General features: G+C 43.1%; 1 protein-coding gene across 2 annotated transcripts in view; it reads left to right on the forward strand.

Annotated features, from left to right (window-relative positions):
• Positions 1–17,687, forward strand: part of NAV2 (neuron navigator 2) — a 371,525-nt gene that overhangs the window by 301,924 nt on the left and 51,914 nt on the right. The gene's annotated exons all lie outside the window — the stretch shown is intronic.

The following is a 17,687-nucleotide window of genomic DNA, read 5'->3' on the forward strand; positions in this document are numbered from 1 at the left end:
GATATTTCACCCTGTCTCTCCTGCCAAATTATTTGCTGGAAATAATATCAACATAGGATACTGAAAGGTGTTTATTGGACTCTTGACTATTGTGGAGCTATCAGGACAGGAAATGGGATGGAAAGAATTCAGGTTGAAGTCCTTGAACTCCCACATCTCCCCTAGCTGATTTAACTATGAAGATTAGCAAGGGGTCCAAGGGAGTTGTCTCGGTGTTGTGAAGTCTCATTTTTTCATAAACTAACAGGATATTTAATAAAAAATTTTCCAAATTTCTCTAAAGCAGGGATGTTTGCTAATGCAGTAGCAGAGCTGGCAGTTCGGAGAGTTTTGGCTAAAACCTTGCTGAACTAGAGGTAGTGTGACAGTGCCTTAAAGCCTGCTCTTAACAAAATAAATTTGTGACAGGATTCCAGTCACTTCTGGACATTTCTGGTCACTTCTCAGCTGCTTTTGTGCTGCTGCTGTGGTGTAAAGGTGTCTCAGGTCAGGACAGGCTGAGAGAATCGTGGTTGTCCAGCCTGGAGTAGAGAAGGCTCCAGGGAGAGCTGAGAGTGCCTTCAGTGCCTAAAGGGGTTACAAGGAGAGGGGCTTTGAACAAGGGCTGGAGTGACAGGACAGGGGGAATGGCTTCACACTGACAGGGTGGGTTTAGAAGGGATATTTGGCAGAAATTCTTTACTGTGAGGGTTGTGAGGCCCTGGCACAAGCTGTGGATGCTCCATCCCTGGGGGCGTTCAAGGCCAGGCTGGATGGAGCCCTGAGCAGCCTGGTCTGCTGGAAGGTGGCCCTGCCCATGGCAGTGGGGCTGGAATGGGATGATCTTTAAGGGCCCTTTGAGCCCAAAGGGTTGTGTGGTTCTGTGCTGGTTCCCTGAGTCACAGCCATTTATCACTGTAGAGCAGTGGTCCACCCACCACTTCCAGCAGGCCCAGCATTCATTCAGCTCCAGACTTCCCATCTAAATTTGTTTTCACTTTCCTTTTCTTTTTTCCAGTTACTCTTCACGTACGTTCTTGGCTTCCCTTCATGTCTTACCCTCTCTGTTCTCCAGGGCCCTCCAGAACCAAATAAACATTTTGTATTGCAGGACAAGGTTTCTCAGGGAATACCTATACAACTCAATAGTAAAATCATGTTTCATTTCCTAATGCTTCTGGAGAATTGTTGCCCTGCTTTTAACCAGGACCAAAGTCCATCCTTAGGCTAGCATGCGGCTTGGAAAATTTTAGGCCAAACGCCTCAGTTTTGGCAAAGCGCTAAATGATTGAACTCATTCCCCCTGCTAATTAGTTCATTACTGTAACGCAGCCATCTCTGAAGCAGTGGGTGTAGCCCCTGAGAGGACAAACCCAGCAGGGCTGGGGAAGGCATTACTGGCCAAGGAGCAGTTTTGCAAGTTTGTGCTCTCACAGAAGTGCCAGGGAAGGTTAAGGGGTCCTGCAGAGACCCCGGGATTTGTGCGGGGTAGGGAGAGCAGCTGGGAAGCAGTGCTGGCAGCGGTGATCCGAGCTCTCAGCGGGCACGGCTGATGGACTGTGATGAACACTGATGAGCAAGTAAGCCTTGCTCACCTGCTGAAAACGTGTTTTTTCTCTTCCATTCCATGGGTGGAACGATTAAAAGGTTAAATTCTTCTGAAGCAGGATAGGAGGAGTAGGCATGATATTGGGAAAGGTTTATGACTTTGCACAGTTGAGCTTTTGTTTTCTCACACTTTATTCCTTAAGGGAAGGGGGGGGGGAAAAAAAGGTAGAGAAAGAAGCCTGGCTGCTGCTTTAAACTTGTTATCAGCTAGGAATTAGAGAGATAATGTGGGTGAAGGGATGGTTTGGGCAGGCCGCGGTTCGGCCGCTGGGGCGGGAGGGGAGAGGCTCCGCAGAGCTTTGAACTGCATCAGATGCTCCCGGGCAATTAAACACACAATTAAACACACAAGGCTTCCACCCTTAAAGAAAGGCACAGAAGGGAGTCTCCCTGTTTTCCGTGCCGGCAGTCAGCAAGAGGAGAGAGGAATGTGTAAGCCAAGAAAGGAGAGATGGTGCCGTTCCGGCAGAGGATGTCAGGCCCCAGCAGGATGCCTGCTCGAGTTGCATCTCAATAAATAATAAGTGCTTGTTATGCTAATAGTCGCTATTTCCAATGGCACGGTTTGCATACAGATCGTGTGCATGTTAATTAGGCTTAGGGCTTGTCTTCAGCATTTTCATGTGTAAAATGATGCAGCATGGAAATGAATATTGCAACGATTTCACGTGCAAATAAATAGCTGATAGATTAAAGAGCCAGACAGCCCTGAGATAACCAGGAATACCAGGGGTAGTTGTGGAAGAAACCCAGGATTAGTGTTACTTCTGGCTCTGGCAACATCTGTCCTTGCACCTGATTATAAAGAAAATGAAACAAAAGGTTGCGTGATAATAATTAACCCTTTGTTGGTTAATTTCTAGGTGCATGCCTGTGAATCTTGCTGTACCTTTTACTAGAGCACAGAATTTTGCAGTTTTATTCTGACTTAAGGTAGGGGAGACAATACAGGTGTGACCTGGCTCTTTGGAGAGGTGGGATAATGTGGGCAGAGTGACTCCCTGGAAAAAGATGCTTATATGGTTATATGGTTTTCCAGACTAAATAGTTCGTAAGGTATGTGATAGAAATATTTACCTGTTAGGAAACGGTAAGGATATAATATGAAAATTCTTTACCAGGTTAATTTTTCAGGTGTCAGGCATCAGATAATCTGGGCACTGCGAGGCTCAGGAGTTTGGAATTGGTGGTTCAGTTTCAAAAGAAAACAACGGTAACAAGCAGTAGCTTGCCGTGTCAATGTTGAGTTGTTCTTGCCATCAGTTTTCCCACGTCCTACTGCAGTCTAAACATGTAAGTAAGTTATGTTTGCAAGAAGAGCGTTTCTCTATATGTAAGTAATCATTGAGCAGTGGAACTGGTGCAGTAGTTAAAAAATCGACCTTTTGCTAAAAGCTGTGATTTTATTAGGGCTTAGCTGAGGTCAGAAGTTCACCTGGGCGAGTTGTGATTACCACAGGTGTTTATGAGATAAGGAGTTTCACAGAGGACACGCCTCTAATCGGCTGCAATTTTGAAATATTAGTTTAAATTTAGTGCCTTACTGTTCATGCTTGGGCATTTTTGCTGCTTAATTAGGAATTTCTATTTTATGTGTTTCTAAAGCAATGAGTCCATAAGAGTTGTCAGCATTTTAAACAATACCCAAGAGCTAGGAGAAACTTCTGTTTAAAAGCATGCACTGGTTAGAGCTGCTGTCTTGTAGGTAAGTGGTTTGATTCAATTAATTCAATTTTAGGAAAATTATAAATCTAAGAAAACACCCTTCGTTTACATAACCAGGCATAGATAACAGTGGCAGGGAGAGGAAATGTCCAAAATTCTATATTGCATTAAGAGTCTACAGTGAATTTGGAAATGGCAAGTTAGTCTGTTTGATGGACAGAAACCATAAAAGTAAAAAAAAAAAAAAATTCACATAAGAAAAAGCACATCCAAAAGAGTGGAAATACTTTGCAAGGTAACCTGAGAAGGAGTGATGTCTTTTGGCTCAGATACAGTCTTTGGAACATCCTAGTGTTGTATGGGTGGAGTAGATCCCTTTGTTTTATAAGAAAAAAACACAAATGGACTCTCAGAAGTAAAGGAAAACATTTTTTTGTTGAAGTTGAGAGTTTGTGTCTTTGCAGATTATGCAGCTGAAGTGTTTATATGGTTTGAATGTTTATAGACTCAGTGATACAGAGGATTTGCAAGCACCACTACTTGATTTAGTAGTGGTATTTTAGTTAGAATGAGCGAGTTTACTTTTCTAGGGAGATGTGCAAGCTTTACAACATCCACAACAACAATAAACAACTGTAAATTCAGAGCTGGCTCTAATTAGGGGAGGGCTGAAGCAATTAAGATGGGTAAACTCCATTGATCATCACTGAACAAGATACATACAGATGCCAGCAGTGGTTTTACGGTGAGTGCCCTGACGTGGCTAATGACTGATATGGATTTAGCAGTAATAGTTTTAGTATTTTATTGGGGGAGTGTGGGGAGGCAGGTTAAATCAAGTTTCTTAGGGCTTCTCAAAACCATACTACAGCCACTAGGAGAGCTGCTGGTTCAGCCAGAAATACCTAATTCTGCAGATACCCCACTTGGCATGTCCTTCTTGGGCCTGAATGCATGTTCTGATGCAGAGCCCTGTACCTGCTGGCCAAAACAGAACCTGTAATTCAAATTTTCTCTCTTTCTGAGCTCTTCTCTACCTCACTGCTCCCAGATGATGATTTGTATAGCTTCTTTCATATCTGTTTCTGCTCTCCACCCCGTTGCTTGTTGACACAGACACGATGTAGAGAGCTCAGAAAATGAGCTGTAAATGATATATGGACATCTGCCATAGATTCACCCACCCCAAAGTGTTTTTTCAGCGTCCTCATAAAAAGGATTCATGCCAGCCGCACTGTGTTTATAATTCCATTTGGTAGGGATCAAACTGGAAATCTTAATGGTTACAGGAGACAGTTAAGTCTTGGAACATTGTAGCAGTTCCTGTTAATCTATTCAGCAGTCTCGATTAGAAGAATTACATCTTTTTCCTTAGTCAGTGGCATGTGTGTTAAAATCTTGCTTGGCAGTGTTACGTTCTTTGGGAAGAAGATTGATTTTTATAGTTTGGAGAAGGAGATAAAGAAAACTGCGTTTAAAATAACAGGAATGATACATCATTCGTGTGTTTCACCCCATTATCTGCACTTTAAGATCAGAATTTTTTCATTAGATCAGATTTTTTCGTTTTGTATCGACTTTTCTTACTGATGGGCTATTTGTCTTATATATTTTTAGTTGGGTTTGTTTATTTGTTGTATCTGGAAATACCAGCATAGAAATCATAGATGCAAAAGCAAATACATGTGTATATAGTCCATATGTTGATAATATTTCTCACTCAAGGAGTTTTAGATTTGGTAATGTGTTTAAATATAGAAACTTTTTGGATCATCCACATATAACCCCTGGATTGAGCATTCATTTTGAATTCCTCTCAGATAAGAATATGCAAGCTAAATTGCTGTTCAGCATCCCCCATTTTTACTGGATTTTCTCCAGTTCCCTGCCTTTCTTTCATTACAGAAAGTGGCCATTTGTGTTTTTCACTCTAATGTGCTTATTCATTTGAAGTGGGCATTGTGAAAAGTTTGCCTCACAACTGTGTCAACACCAGTGCTCCGTGGAGGCTACTGGCATTTTTCAAACAGTCTTTGAAGTGCATGTTAAAATGTTATAAAACCATTTTTTAATCATACATCACACACACACAAGAAGTCTTTTCTTCCCCATCAGGCATGCGTCTCACCTTGGTGGAGCAAGCTGGGGCATTCCTTAATGGTTTCTCCTTGGAGGTGGATGCTAAGTCTATCTCATACTCTGCAATAATTATTAATATTACCCTGTATTTGAGTGTTCTGGTTAAATTCAGTCTCCTGGGGCTCAGAATCCCCTTTCCCTCAGCATCTCCTTGCCCAGCTCCTATGCATTACACTACGTGCCCATGCAGCAGCACACACTGATGGTTCCTTTTTGCTTTCTTCTGCGTGATATCATCTGAGTGATCTTAACAAAACCCCAAAGTATTTTATTTATGAAAACAAATAAATCCACACAGCACCACCATCATACAATTGTCTGCTCTCAGGAAGGCCTGAGGCAACAGAGGGTTCTTCCCGTTGAGATTTAAGGATGTGAGGAGTGTTTCAGAGCAGTTATCCCTCGTCAGCCTGCAGACTCAGTGCCTCTGAAGAATAAGGAGAATTAAAAAATGACGTTTCATTTTCCAGTCCTACTTTTCCTGTCTTCCAAGCTCCCTTTGAAACCTCGCTGAAAACCCACAGGGTTTTGTAGCAGCTAGGCTTTGTTTTCTACCGTACCTCCTCCTGAGGGTTTTATGTTGCAGCCAGTGTTCCTCTGGTTTTAGGTAGAAATGCCTTCCTAGGATTAACAGTTACACACGAGTCCAGTAAGTTGGGGCTTCTTTGTTAGGTTGTTTTTTTTTTTTTTCCCCCTTTTATTATTTATTTCTATACTTTAACACAAAGGTCACTTGTTTAGGTAGTTACATAGAGTTTTAGCCCTGTGGTATCATGTGTAAGAGTTGTAATGGTGCAGAAGTGCTGCTGGAGTCGTGCTTTTATTTTCTCATGCAGATAATCAATGAAAGTACTCTAAAAAGGTGTCTTTTTGGTCCCTGTGCTCTAGTTCAAATTATGCAGGCGTGTTCAAAAGCATGTTTGAGTGTCTTCAGAATATGTTTCGGTGATAAAATATCGGGCTTTTTTTTTTAGATTTAAATAATCTTAATGTCCTTTAAGAGGAAAGATATGAAAAAGAAATCTCTAAAAATTGCTGTTGAGTTGATTTTAAGACATTGGCTTACTCAGTGGTAACAGAGTCTCATCCAGGGCAAGATGTGGCAGAAGCCTCATGCCACACATTTATCCAGCAGGTTCTAAGGGCTGTCGAGTGGGATGTCTGCACAGCCCAGGCTGCTTGTGTTACTTTTATAATCATTCCAGTTATCAAATGCAGACATTTTATTCGGTTCTAACTGATAGGTCTCAGCGTAGTGAGAAACAGAACCAAAAAGGATTTGACGTGTTGCAGTCAAACCCACAATTTTCAGGCATTTGGGGAGTATTTGAAATGCAGCAAGATTTGGGCTGCCTTGACCTAGAATACAAACCTGTAATTGTGGCTTTAGGCTTTTGCAAATGAAACGCAACGAGGCATTTCTTTGATAAAGTTTTCGTTTCGCTGCGAGCGGGTTTAGTTCAGTTCTGACCAGGACCACGGTTGTGCCCAGGGTTAATGGGAATAGCACACGGGTGTGGGGGAAGGAACAAGGGGATTGGAGGTGCACTGGTTTTATGACTCTGAGTCTTAGGACACTTTGCAGCCTTTTCCAAGCAGCTGTTCTTTAGGTAAATTAATACGTGGGGTCTCTTTACTTCTCCCCAAGTTTAACTACCATAAAAGAAGTTAATGTAAAGCTGTTCACAGCTTATCTCACCCCATTGCTATGTGAAACTTCTAACACAAACGCTTTTGTGTACTGCAGCCATAACTCACTAATCTTCTGAACTTCCTGACCCATAAAACTGTGATTATTGCTACATGTAAAATTCATCTGGAAATATCCCTCAGTATTTAGCATGATGGGTATTACGTTGCAAAATCCCTCCTTTGCAGTGGGAGGACTGCCAGGGAAGGGAAGGACAATGGGGCTGTAGATGGGTGTGAGCATAGTGCTGTACCTTAATCTTGTGAAATTGGCTTTATTTGGAGCTGGGGACCTGGTGATTCAACACGTGAAATGCACTGATTATTTTTTTTTTTTTTCCCCCTAGGTTACAATTTCAATTTTTTTTTATTATTATTATTTTTTTTATTTTTATTTTTTATTAGAATATTTCTGGCTATTCTTACTTGCCATTAGCAGTAGGTCACTAATTTCCTGTACAACTGCATGGGCAGATAATTGAGAAACATCACTTGTGAGAGATATTTGGAGGAAGACAGGAAGGGTGTTGGGGATTAAAAGAAAGCTTTGCTGTTGCAGTTGTGGTTCTTTTAAGTACCTGTCATATCTGAGCGTTATCTCTGCTCACTATTCAGCAATTAAAATAAGAAATGAAAAGCAGTTTGCAGGATTCTTTGATAAAGGATAGGAGTGAAAATGCACCAGAGGCAAAAAAAAAAGGAGTAATAACAGTCCATGAGGATCTTTTCCCTCTTTCTTTATGGATAATACATAGCTTTCTTTTAAAAATGCCATGTGATTCTTGTCTAATTTTCAGCAAAGACAGTGACATCAGCAGCTCTGCGTTTGTACATGTGCCCATCACAAAGGCTGCACTCTAAGGTGCAGGTGAACCAAAAAGCACAAGAGTCATGTTTCTACCTTTTTTCCATCATCAGGCTGAGAAAATATAGGTAATCATCCAGCTGAAAAAAAATCCAAAATTTTTTTTAAATTAAGTGAATGGGCCTTTTTAATTTTGATCCACAGACGTTTGTGTTAAATGATGCTCTTCCCAAGCCGCTTTCATTATTAGCTTTGTTTTAAATTGCAAGTTGTCACATCCACCAGCCTCTAAATTACCCGGCCTCTGTGTTGCCATAGCTACACAGTAGCCACTAAAATACAGACTCCAGCCTAGAAAGGCATGCTCAGACTGAGACTCATTTATTTGAAGGTTTTGGCAGCGGAATATCTCCACAAAGTCTTTGTTTTATAACCTTTGAATTCTTGCATTTTAACTCTTTCAACCAGCGTTGCAGTGTTGTGCTAAAAGGTGTGGTTTGTTTAAGATAAACCTACTCAAGCTGAGTTAATAAATATGTAACGGTATAGTTGACTTCTCACTAGTCTTTCCTACTATTCTTTTTGGTTTTGAGCTGAATGATCCATGATTCTCTGGAGGTGAGGTGTCATGTCCTCTCCATTTTCTCCATCCTAAAGGCTTCCCATCTCATTTCCAGAACAGGATCCCTTGCTGGTGATCTTGCTGGCAACAGAAATTTATCCTGGCACTACTCAGCTGCTGTGATTTCCCATACTAGGAAAAAAAAACCAACAAAAAAGCCCCCACATGTTCACCTGAGTCCTGTCGGAAAGTATTGATATTGGACTGAGATAAGAGTTTTGAATGTTAACCACCAGACTTTTTTATCAACCAAATATTTCCAAATAGCCATTTTATTCTGTTTGAATTAAGGGGAAGCAAAAAGCCCCCCTTTCTCCACAGTGCTAAATAAAGAAGAGTCAGATTAATATTACATATCCTGTCTCAGTTTCTTAAGTTCTTTGCTGAAGATACCAGTGGATAAATTGCTATTTTCTTTACATTCCTATTGGAAATGTTTTTTCTATACCACCACTCTCTGCCTCCAAAAAAAAAAAAAAAAAAAAAAAAAAATCACCTGTATTCCAAATATTTTTTATTAAAACATTCATTCACACAAAACAATACTTGCTTCAGCAGTCACAGTGTTGAGCCCCTCTGCAGAAGCAGAGTGGGAAAAGAGCTTTTAGAGGTGGTAGTCTTTGAGCTGAGCTCAAGCAGTGCCATTTATTTAGTACCTCCAAGTACAGGACTGCTGACACGAACTTTTGGTGGGATGTGGTTCCTGACCTGGAGGCTCCACTCTGCCAGGTTACTGCCATCAGCTTACAGCTTTCACAGTTGACCTAGTCCCAGCACAAAGTCCTGACCTCTCACTTTTTCGGCACTTCAGAGGTTAATTTTGTTGAGGGATCAGATTTCTTTCCCGGGGAAGTTTCTGATGATCACCTTCTAGCTGGGTTTTACTTTGCAGTGTCTCTCAGAGCTGCTGTTTGTGAAGGGCTCTGTTGGAAAACAACCTTGCTCCAGCTGTTTGGTTTTTTTTTTTCCCCAAAGTCTCTCCCTAGACAGTCGAGTCACAGGCTGGTTTATTTAAGGGGGTGTATTGGATGGTAGCCTAATGAAGGTATCAACCTGCAAAATAAATCTGAGCCCCTTTCCTGGAATTCTTCATGGGCAGCAAGGTGGAGAAGCGCTTTGGCTGGGCAATGTTGCGAGGTAAGAGGTTTTTCTGCACTTCTGAGTGTGCTGTGTGACCCCTCCGGGTGAGGAGGCTCAGCTTTGCAGATAGGGGCAGCAGGGGAACGCTGCAGGTGATGGATAAATCTGAGCAGCTTCCTCCCTGCACTGCTTCTGTTCGGTCGCTGTGTACTGCGTGAAATCGGTGCGTTTTTAATAGATTGCAGATATTCGAATAGCGTGCTAGAAAAGCTCCCGTGTGAGAACTGACGGCTGGTGCGGTGTTTGCTTTCCCTGGCTCGGTTCTGTCATTCTCTGAGGTTTATTGACGCTCAAAGGTTGCAATCTAGCCGGCTATCTTTCCGCTAGTGCTGCGGGCTTTCAGCCTCCAAAAACTATGGGGCTTTGTTATATTTTAGCACTGTAAGTCTGTTTTCTGTGCAAAGGAGGAACTTCTGTGGGAATGAGCTCACCCTGCAGGGAAACAAAGGCGTGTGTGAGTCTGTTTCAGGCAGATCCCAGCCCAGAGTGCACTTGCTTTTTAGTACAAAATACCCTCTTCTTGCCCTCACTCCTGTGCAGATTTCTGGTGGCTTCCTGATTCGTCTGAGTGAGACTGTAAGATCCCTCTCCTTTTTGTAGGTCCTTCCAAATAAGCCTGATTTTAAAGGTTCACATGAACCAGGAGTTATTGGTGCTGTCTAGAATGTTGCAGTTCTGCTAGGACAAAAAACTGCTTTCAGGGTTGGTAGCAGCTGACGTTTTTCCAGCAGCAGAGGATGAAATATTTTACTTGATTGTGTGTCTGTTTGTTCTGTAAATCACTGGTGTGATAACAACTGTTGTTTTTTCAGTGGTTTGGCTTCCTCAGGGATAGTGCTGTGCCCTGTGATCAAATTAACACTCCTTTTATTGCCAAGTTCAGCTTTTCTTTTAAGGTGTGTTTCAGCAGGCTGCCATGCATTCAGAAAGACTATTTCTGTTGTTTTCCTCCTCTTTTTTTTTTTTTTCTGATGGATGTGCATTATCTTTGTCTCCATGTGCTGAGCTGCAGCTGATGCTGCTGTGGGACAGGAGCAGTTCTCATGTGTGAAATCAGTTTTGCTGTGCACGGGTTTTGGCCTTGATCAATTCATGTAGAAGCTTTGCAGCATCTTCTGAGCAGGGAAAAGCGAAATAGTGCCTGGGAATTGCCCTGAGCCTTCATGCACATATGTCTTGTGTTCAGTTTGTGCCTGGGTGTTCCCTGCTTAGGGTTGCAGTGTGCAGACCTGAAGGATTTGCACTGGTGCCAGTGGTGGAGTTACGGTGTTAGGATGGATTAAAAGAAGATGGGAAGTAAAGGAGCCGTGTTCTACCTGCAGCTTTTGGGCTCTGGGGGTGTTCAGTGTCCGCCTCCTCCTGGGCAGGATGTCCAGTGGTCCCAGTTGGTGACTTGTTCTGGTGGCTGAGGGATCCTGATTGGGGCCAGGGGTGTCCAGCCCCTTGAGTCTCTCAAAAGCACACTCAGCAGCAGGGAATTTAAATGCATCCTGCATAGTTTTGTTTCCATACTGCTCTTCGTTCTTTTCCTTCCGTGTTTTTGTTACCATGTTTTGTTTTTGTTACAGTCCTAAATGAATTCAGGTAATCTATTCCTTCTCTTCTCCTCGGTGTTTACCCCTGTTTTTATTACGTTTCGGAGCCTCTGGTGAAGCAGCTGCCAGGTCCCAGTAACTGCTGGGGAGCTGCTGAGCTCAGCCCAGTACTGGAGGAGCTTGAAACTCTGTCACTGTTCAGTGGGTGCTTCCCCCTTCCTTAAGGCTTAAATTGTGCCTTTGTACGGGGAGGTGACGTGATCCAGAATATCTGCTTTTGGGGGAGACGCAAGTGAGTAGTAAGAAAGAAATCGTGGTAAGTAAGGCAGGGTCAGAAACATGCACAGTCCAGTCTGGTTTCACAGTTCTCTATCCCTGGGCAGCCACCTCCTCTGCCTGCCTGGAGTGAGGAGCTTTTTGGGCTGGGACCCTGCTGGGAGGGAGCTGGAGGCGTCTTGCACTGGTGACCTACACCCAGATCTTCGCCAGGAGCCTCCTCCCCATTCCCTCATCCCCTCATCCCGGGGGTTTGCAGGGAGCTGGGGTGATCCATCCCCGCATCCCCCGCGGGCTGGGCTCAGCCTCTGGGCTTGGACGCTTCACAGGGATTCGTCTTCTGCGAGACACCCGGGGCTTTGCGTGTGAACGAGGATTTCTGACTTTGGTTAGCAGACTTTTCTCAGCACTTCTTACTGTCGTGCAAACAGAGGCAGAACAAACAAAGCACGTTAGTTTTTTTTAATGCAATGACCTTATTGTGATATGAGGACGCTGATTTTGTTTCCAGCTTTCTCTGGAGCCATTGATTGTAGTGACACATGGCCAGGGATGAGCATCCCTCCTGTGGCTTCCAAAGGTGAGAGTGCAGCTGGTCAGGGGGTGCTCTGTGCACCCGCTGGAGAGCTGGTCTGTGCACAGCTTGGTCAACACACTTACGTCTTCAGACAGAATAGCAGGTGGGGAAATACGATTTACAGGTTGTCAGTGCGAGGAAAAGGGGCTGGCAGCTGGTTATGGTTTTGTACACTAAATTTTGCAGCCTTAGCTGGGAGTTCCTGCAGTGCCTGGGTCGCACGAAGTGCCTGCTTTTCTCCCCTTCCCCGAGGCTGTGGAGGTACCAGAGGAACCCTGCTTGTGAACAATGGCCAAGAAAACAAGTTCCACCAGTCAGGCATTTTGCAGCTGAATACAGTTGTGCTAGCAGCTGGCTGGGTGACCCCTTCATGGGCTGGAGGGGCCTTTGGAATTTCAGCTTCAGAGCAGGATTCCATGAGTTTCAGTGGAAACTCAGTCAAATCAGTCGATGAAAATTTAGGGTGTTCTAATTCCTTGGGACCAGGTGGATTTTTAGGAGGTCTTCTCTGTGTGTGTGTGTGTGTGTGTGCTCAGCTGTGTTCAAGTTTGTCAATGGCTTGGTCGAATTCCTGGTTAGATTTTAAGGGACAAAGCAAAACCCAGTGTTATTTTTGTAAGGTTATTAGCACTCATATAAGAAGATTAAATGAAAAGAGCACGTGCAGTTTTCTAGCTTCTCCAAATCTTTTCTTACCCAGTTTTTTCAACACTGAATGATTTTGTTCTGTGAGTTATTCCCTTTACAAATAGGTATTTCAAATGTAAATCCTGAAACCTTATCTTGGATGAATTCTAAACAGAGCTTGACAGAGAGCTGCAGTTCAGCTTGCTGGCAGTAACCCCAATAGTCACTAAACATGAAAACCTCTGAGTGGCTCACAGCACACTTCCAGCACTTCAACTCTGCACCAAAAAATGTCATTAAAAGGATTAGATTCTGCTCCAGAAAGAACAACTGGAAAGGCTCTGTATTCATTTTTCCTGGTTTGCTTTCCTTGGTCTGGTTTTACTAAGCGTTTCAAGGTAACAGTCCTGTCCCTGGGTTCCTCTTTTGGTAAGAAACTAAGTGGTTTATGTTAAAATACCTATAGTGAGATCTAAGAAAAGAGTAACTGGAGACCTGGGGGAGGTGGGTGATTAATAGCAATGTAAACCACATTAATTAAATTAACTTCTCTTGAAGCAGATTTCCATCCCTTCTTTTGCAAATGGTTGTGTTTCAGTTTCAGAGCAGTTTGAAAAGAGAACTGTGCAAGGGTCTGTGTGGGCTTTCTGGGTTTCTGGCCCAGTTCTCGCTACTGTAGGAAATCCCAGAAGAAAGCAGTGGAAACCATGGCATTTACTGTCTCATGTTAGAGCACATTAAATTTCTCCTTTCAAATCTTTGCAGGTGCTGTGAAGTTTCAGTCATTTTGGACCTTGATCTTTTGTTGTTGTTGTTGTTGTTGTTTTTCACCTATCAACTCATAAATAGTTAAATTTTTAAATAGAAGATGATAATTGCCATGTTTCCACTTGAAATATTGCAGAGCCCCAAGGCCCTTTCTTGGACAAATGTATTTTTCAGCAGCTCGTTGTAATTTTGGTTTTGAGTGAAGATCCAACAAAATTAAAATCCACACCCATCCATGGAGAAAGGTGCATTTTCAGCCCTCAACAATAGCTTTATTTAGAAGGATTTTAATGACTCCTTTGCAAGGGCGGAAGATTTCTGCAGCGAGAGGGGCTGTCCCGAGGATCCCAGAATGACTTTGCGTGTTCTCCTGGTTGACAAAGAAGAGCCAGTTCTGTGGAAGATGATTATGCAAGATGGAAAAGTGCTGATAGACTGTGGAAAAATACAAGTCTGAGCCGAACAGCTTTGCAAACCTGTTTGAGAAAGCAGCTTTGAGCAGCTGGTGTGGTGCTGCACGTGGGCGATGTGTAGGAGCAGCGTTGCATTGGGGTGAGCACAGTCAGGTTGGGAGGCAGAGGAAGGTGCTCTGGGGTGCTTGTTTGCTCAGGGAGCAGGAGGAAGCGTCCTGGAAGGTATAAAGTGATGGTGGGGGTGGGTTTTAACTGGGTGGTTGTATAATTTTCATCTGTAACAAACTTCTAAGTTGTTTTGGTTTTTTGTTTTTTGTTTTTTTTTTTTTTTTTAATTTGCAGTTTTCAGTAATCAAAGTAAAGTTTCAGGTGATTGATCAAATGAAAAAAAGGAAAGCCCAAACATTTCAGCTTCAGGTTATGGCTGAGTAGACTTTTGCTGACATCAGAAATTATTAATTGCACCAGCTAAATTACAAAGATGCTATCTTGGTTCTGGGAGCCATAATTAGGGCTGTTAGATGCTCCATTCTGCTTCCTCGCTTTTGACTTTAACCATCAAGGCCCTGGATCAAGGTAAAAACAAACTGATTTAAGTGGAGGGCTTGGGGTGGTTTGAGGAACAGCGTGAAACCAATGCCTCAGTTTGGGGCTGGGAGCTGGATGCTGTCCTCTGGAGGAGCCACAGCCTCAGCCAGAGTGTGTGGGTCCATTGCATGGCTTTTCAGCTGCATTTGTTGAGGGCTCATAAAGCCTTGCCTCTAGTTTACAGAGTTCAGTGAATCCTACCAGCCCTCTCTAGGGCTAATGCAAAAGGCAGCATCAGTAATTGTTGATGTAGGTTCGCAAAATTGTTTTCAGTTTTTTAAGATGTTTTCGTGTTCTCTTACTTGCTGCTGGTTTTTTTCTAGCTGGAGACTGAGCACTCCCGCCCTTCTACTGAAGTGATATTTATTAGACAAAGCTAAAGCTGTCAGGGTTTAGGCAGATATTTGGGTTTACACATCCTACCTTGTCAGAACAGCCTGGGCACCAGTGTCACCAGCGTGCCCGCCAGAGCTGTGCTGCTTAGCTTGTGGCACCCAAAATCTGTCCAGACATCTATCTTCAGACCTCAGAACAGCTAATCTTTTTCAATTTAGTAGCAGTTCGGTAAGCTTGGAAATACAGAGTTGGAGTAGTTCGTAGTTTCCACCAGAGCATAAGGGACCTAAAGCCCAGGAGGGGCGAGGGGAAGCCACGACCATCAATGTATTCAGGTGCATGTTTCTACCTTTGTCCTCAGGCACATGTCCCAGTTCAGAAGGGCACTCAAATATTTTCATAATGCCTTGGATTGCCCAACTGAAGCCAACAGGACTGGCTGATGCCAGAAGAACTACTTATGATTAACATTAAACACATTCTTTGGATGCTGATGAACTGGGGCCTGTGGTAGTTTAAGAATTGTGAGTGCTCAAAAATGAAATGTTCCAGTTTCTATTTAAGATGGGACTACAACTCACACAGAGGAAAATGATCATATTTAATTTTTTTTTTTTTTTTTTTTTCCCCCACTGCCATATCTCCATAAGAAGGAAACTAAACTACTAAACACAGAAGGCATTGGCATTGATGATATTATTACTCTTATGATTGTTATTTTATTTTAGGTTCAGAAATAGAAAATAAGTTTGTTGCTACACAAAACTTCAGAAAACGAGAAGCGTATTTTTTTATTCAGTAATTTCATTAACTGGTTTGTAACCTTAGTTATAGACTTGCCTAGGAATTGCAATTGCTTTATGTGGTAGGTTTGGAAAGAGAAAGAAATATCAGTTATAGGACCTATTTTCAAAACTGAAATTTAGAAGTAATATGGCTTTTCAGTATTTTGCCTTGTGATATTTATTGCCTACTCTAAATGAAAAAAATGCTTCAAAGAAGTCTGTGAATCCTTTTTCCAGATTTTCAGTTCCCCCCCACCCCAGCGTTTCTTGGCATGGGCAGCACATCTTTCATTCAGTTATGCTGGAAAAGATTTTTCAAAACAGCAAATAAAACTGGTGTGTCAAATCTGCCTGTCTGGCTTTCTCAGATTCGGCAGGTCTCACACCGTGAGTTTTATTTTAACGTGGATTCTATTTGGGATTGCAGGTGAAGGCAAATCTGGGGAAAAATTATCTTTTTCCTTTGAGTTGTAGCATCACCAACACTGTGGACTGCAGCATTCCCTTCCAGTCACGAGAGCTGGAGAGTCTGCAGGTTTATCAAACAGTGGTAGGGAAATCTTCTTGGCAGTCCTGTAACTGAGGCAGTCAGAGCTGGCAGGAGTGAATTCTCATGAGCTGGAGAAAGCCAGATGAAGGGTGACTCCAAGGCTTCATCAGAGAGCCTGTGGCAGGGGCCAGCAGTGTGTCCTGGGGTGTCCCTGTCCCTCCCCCTGCCTCTTCTCTGCCAGCAGAGCAGTGTGGCTGAGCATCCATCCCAAATTCCCTCTCCTGCCTTGCTGGAGCTGTTGGCCTGAGCTTCCCAGCTGGCTTATTCTCAGGGATGTGGGAGAAGGGGCACAACTGGCTGTGTTGACACCTGGATGAGGACCTGAGGGCACAGAGCAAGGAGCAGCTGCCAGCAGGAACCCTTCCTGTGACATGTAGAGGAGGATGTCCCCGTGGCCACACTTCATTTGTGGTTCAGCAAATTGTGTTGCTCTTCTTCTGCTCAGTTCCCTGAAAGGCTTTGTACAGCTGTGGGTGAACACAGTGCTCCCAAGTAAGAAAAAAAGCAATTAAAATTATTAAATCATCGCTGGAAGTCAGGCAGGAAGGTGTTTTGTAGTGCTAAGTGGGGAAAAATGAAATGCTTTCCATTTCAAAGCTGACAAAGTTTATGTAAAAAGGCTACAGTAAATCAGTGGTGAAGCTATGAATAAAGTTAAAGCAAGCAGAGATAGGTTGCTTTTCTTTACACGGTTCTGTTAACACAGGTTAGGACAGTTCAGGTTTAAATGCATCTATTAACTGCTCAGTATATTGATTTGTGAATATAGCTGGTTTGTGAATATAGCTTTCACTGCCCAGCCAGAAACCTCATTGCAATCCCTTGGTTACAAGTTTGTAAAGCAGCCAGAAGTGCAGCAGGGAGGAGAGTCTGGAGCTCCCAAAATACGAAGCTGAGATTATAAATAGCTAGAGAGCTGCCAGGTGATGAGCTCTTAACCTTTCACAAATGACGTATGAGATATGTGTGTACATATATATATATTTCCATTTCCAGCAATAGTTATCCAGTGGACTGAAATGTCTTCACAGAGCTCCTTCCAGGACAGTATTTGAGTCCCAGCTCCATTGTTCTTGGAGGTGGAGCACTTGTAAGCCAGTTTATAACTCTCTTCCTTGAGCAGCTTACTTTCACAGGCATTTTACGAGTTGGAGCATCTGGCTGCATTTTGAGACCATTTTGCTTCTTTCTGTTCTAACACTCAGATTGCTTCAGGCAAGGCTTTTTCTTTTTCTTGAGTGCTTTGTTTGTCCTAAACTTCCAGTGACACATTTCTCATTTACCGGAGAATGTCGAAGCTGCCACATGCTGGAAGAAGGGGTAGTCCTGAATAGTTGCTCTTCTTGAAAAGGGGGGTTATTTGCCATCTGAAGGACTGAACTTTTAGTTGCTGTAGTTTTTCGAGGCTGCTGATGCTGTTGATGATAGATTCAAGTTGTTGCCCAGGTCTGTGGAACACCCAGGTAAAAGAGGTTGCTTCAGGATGAATTTTTTTTTCCTTGCATTTAAGCTCCATCTCTGTGTTACAGCTTGGCAGTGCTGTGCCTGCTTGGAGATCACAGGGTCGTAGAATGGTTTGGGGTGG

The sequence above is a fragment of the Hirundo rustica genome, chromosome 6, assembly GCF_015227805.2.
Source record: "Hirundo rustica isolate bHirRus1 chromosome 6, bHirRus1.pri.v3, whole genome shotgun sequence".
Taxonomy (NCBI): Eukaryota; Metazoa; Chordata; class Aves; order Passeriformes; family Hirundinidae; genus Hirundo; species Hirundo rustica.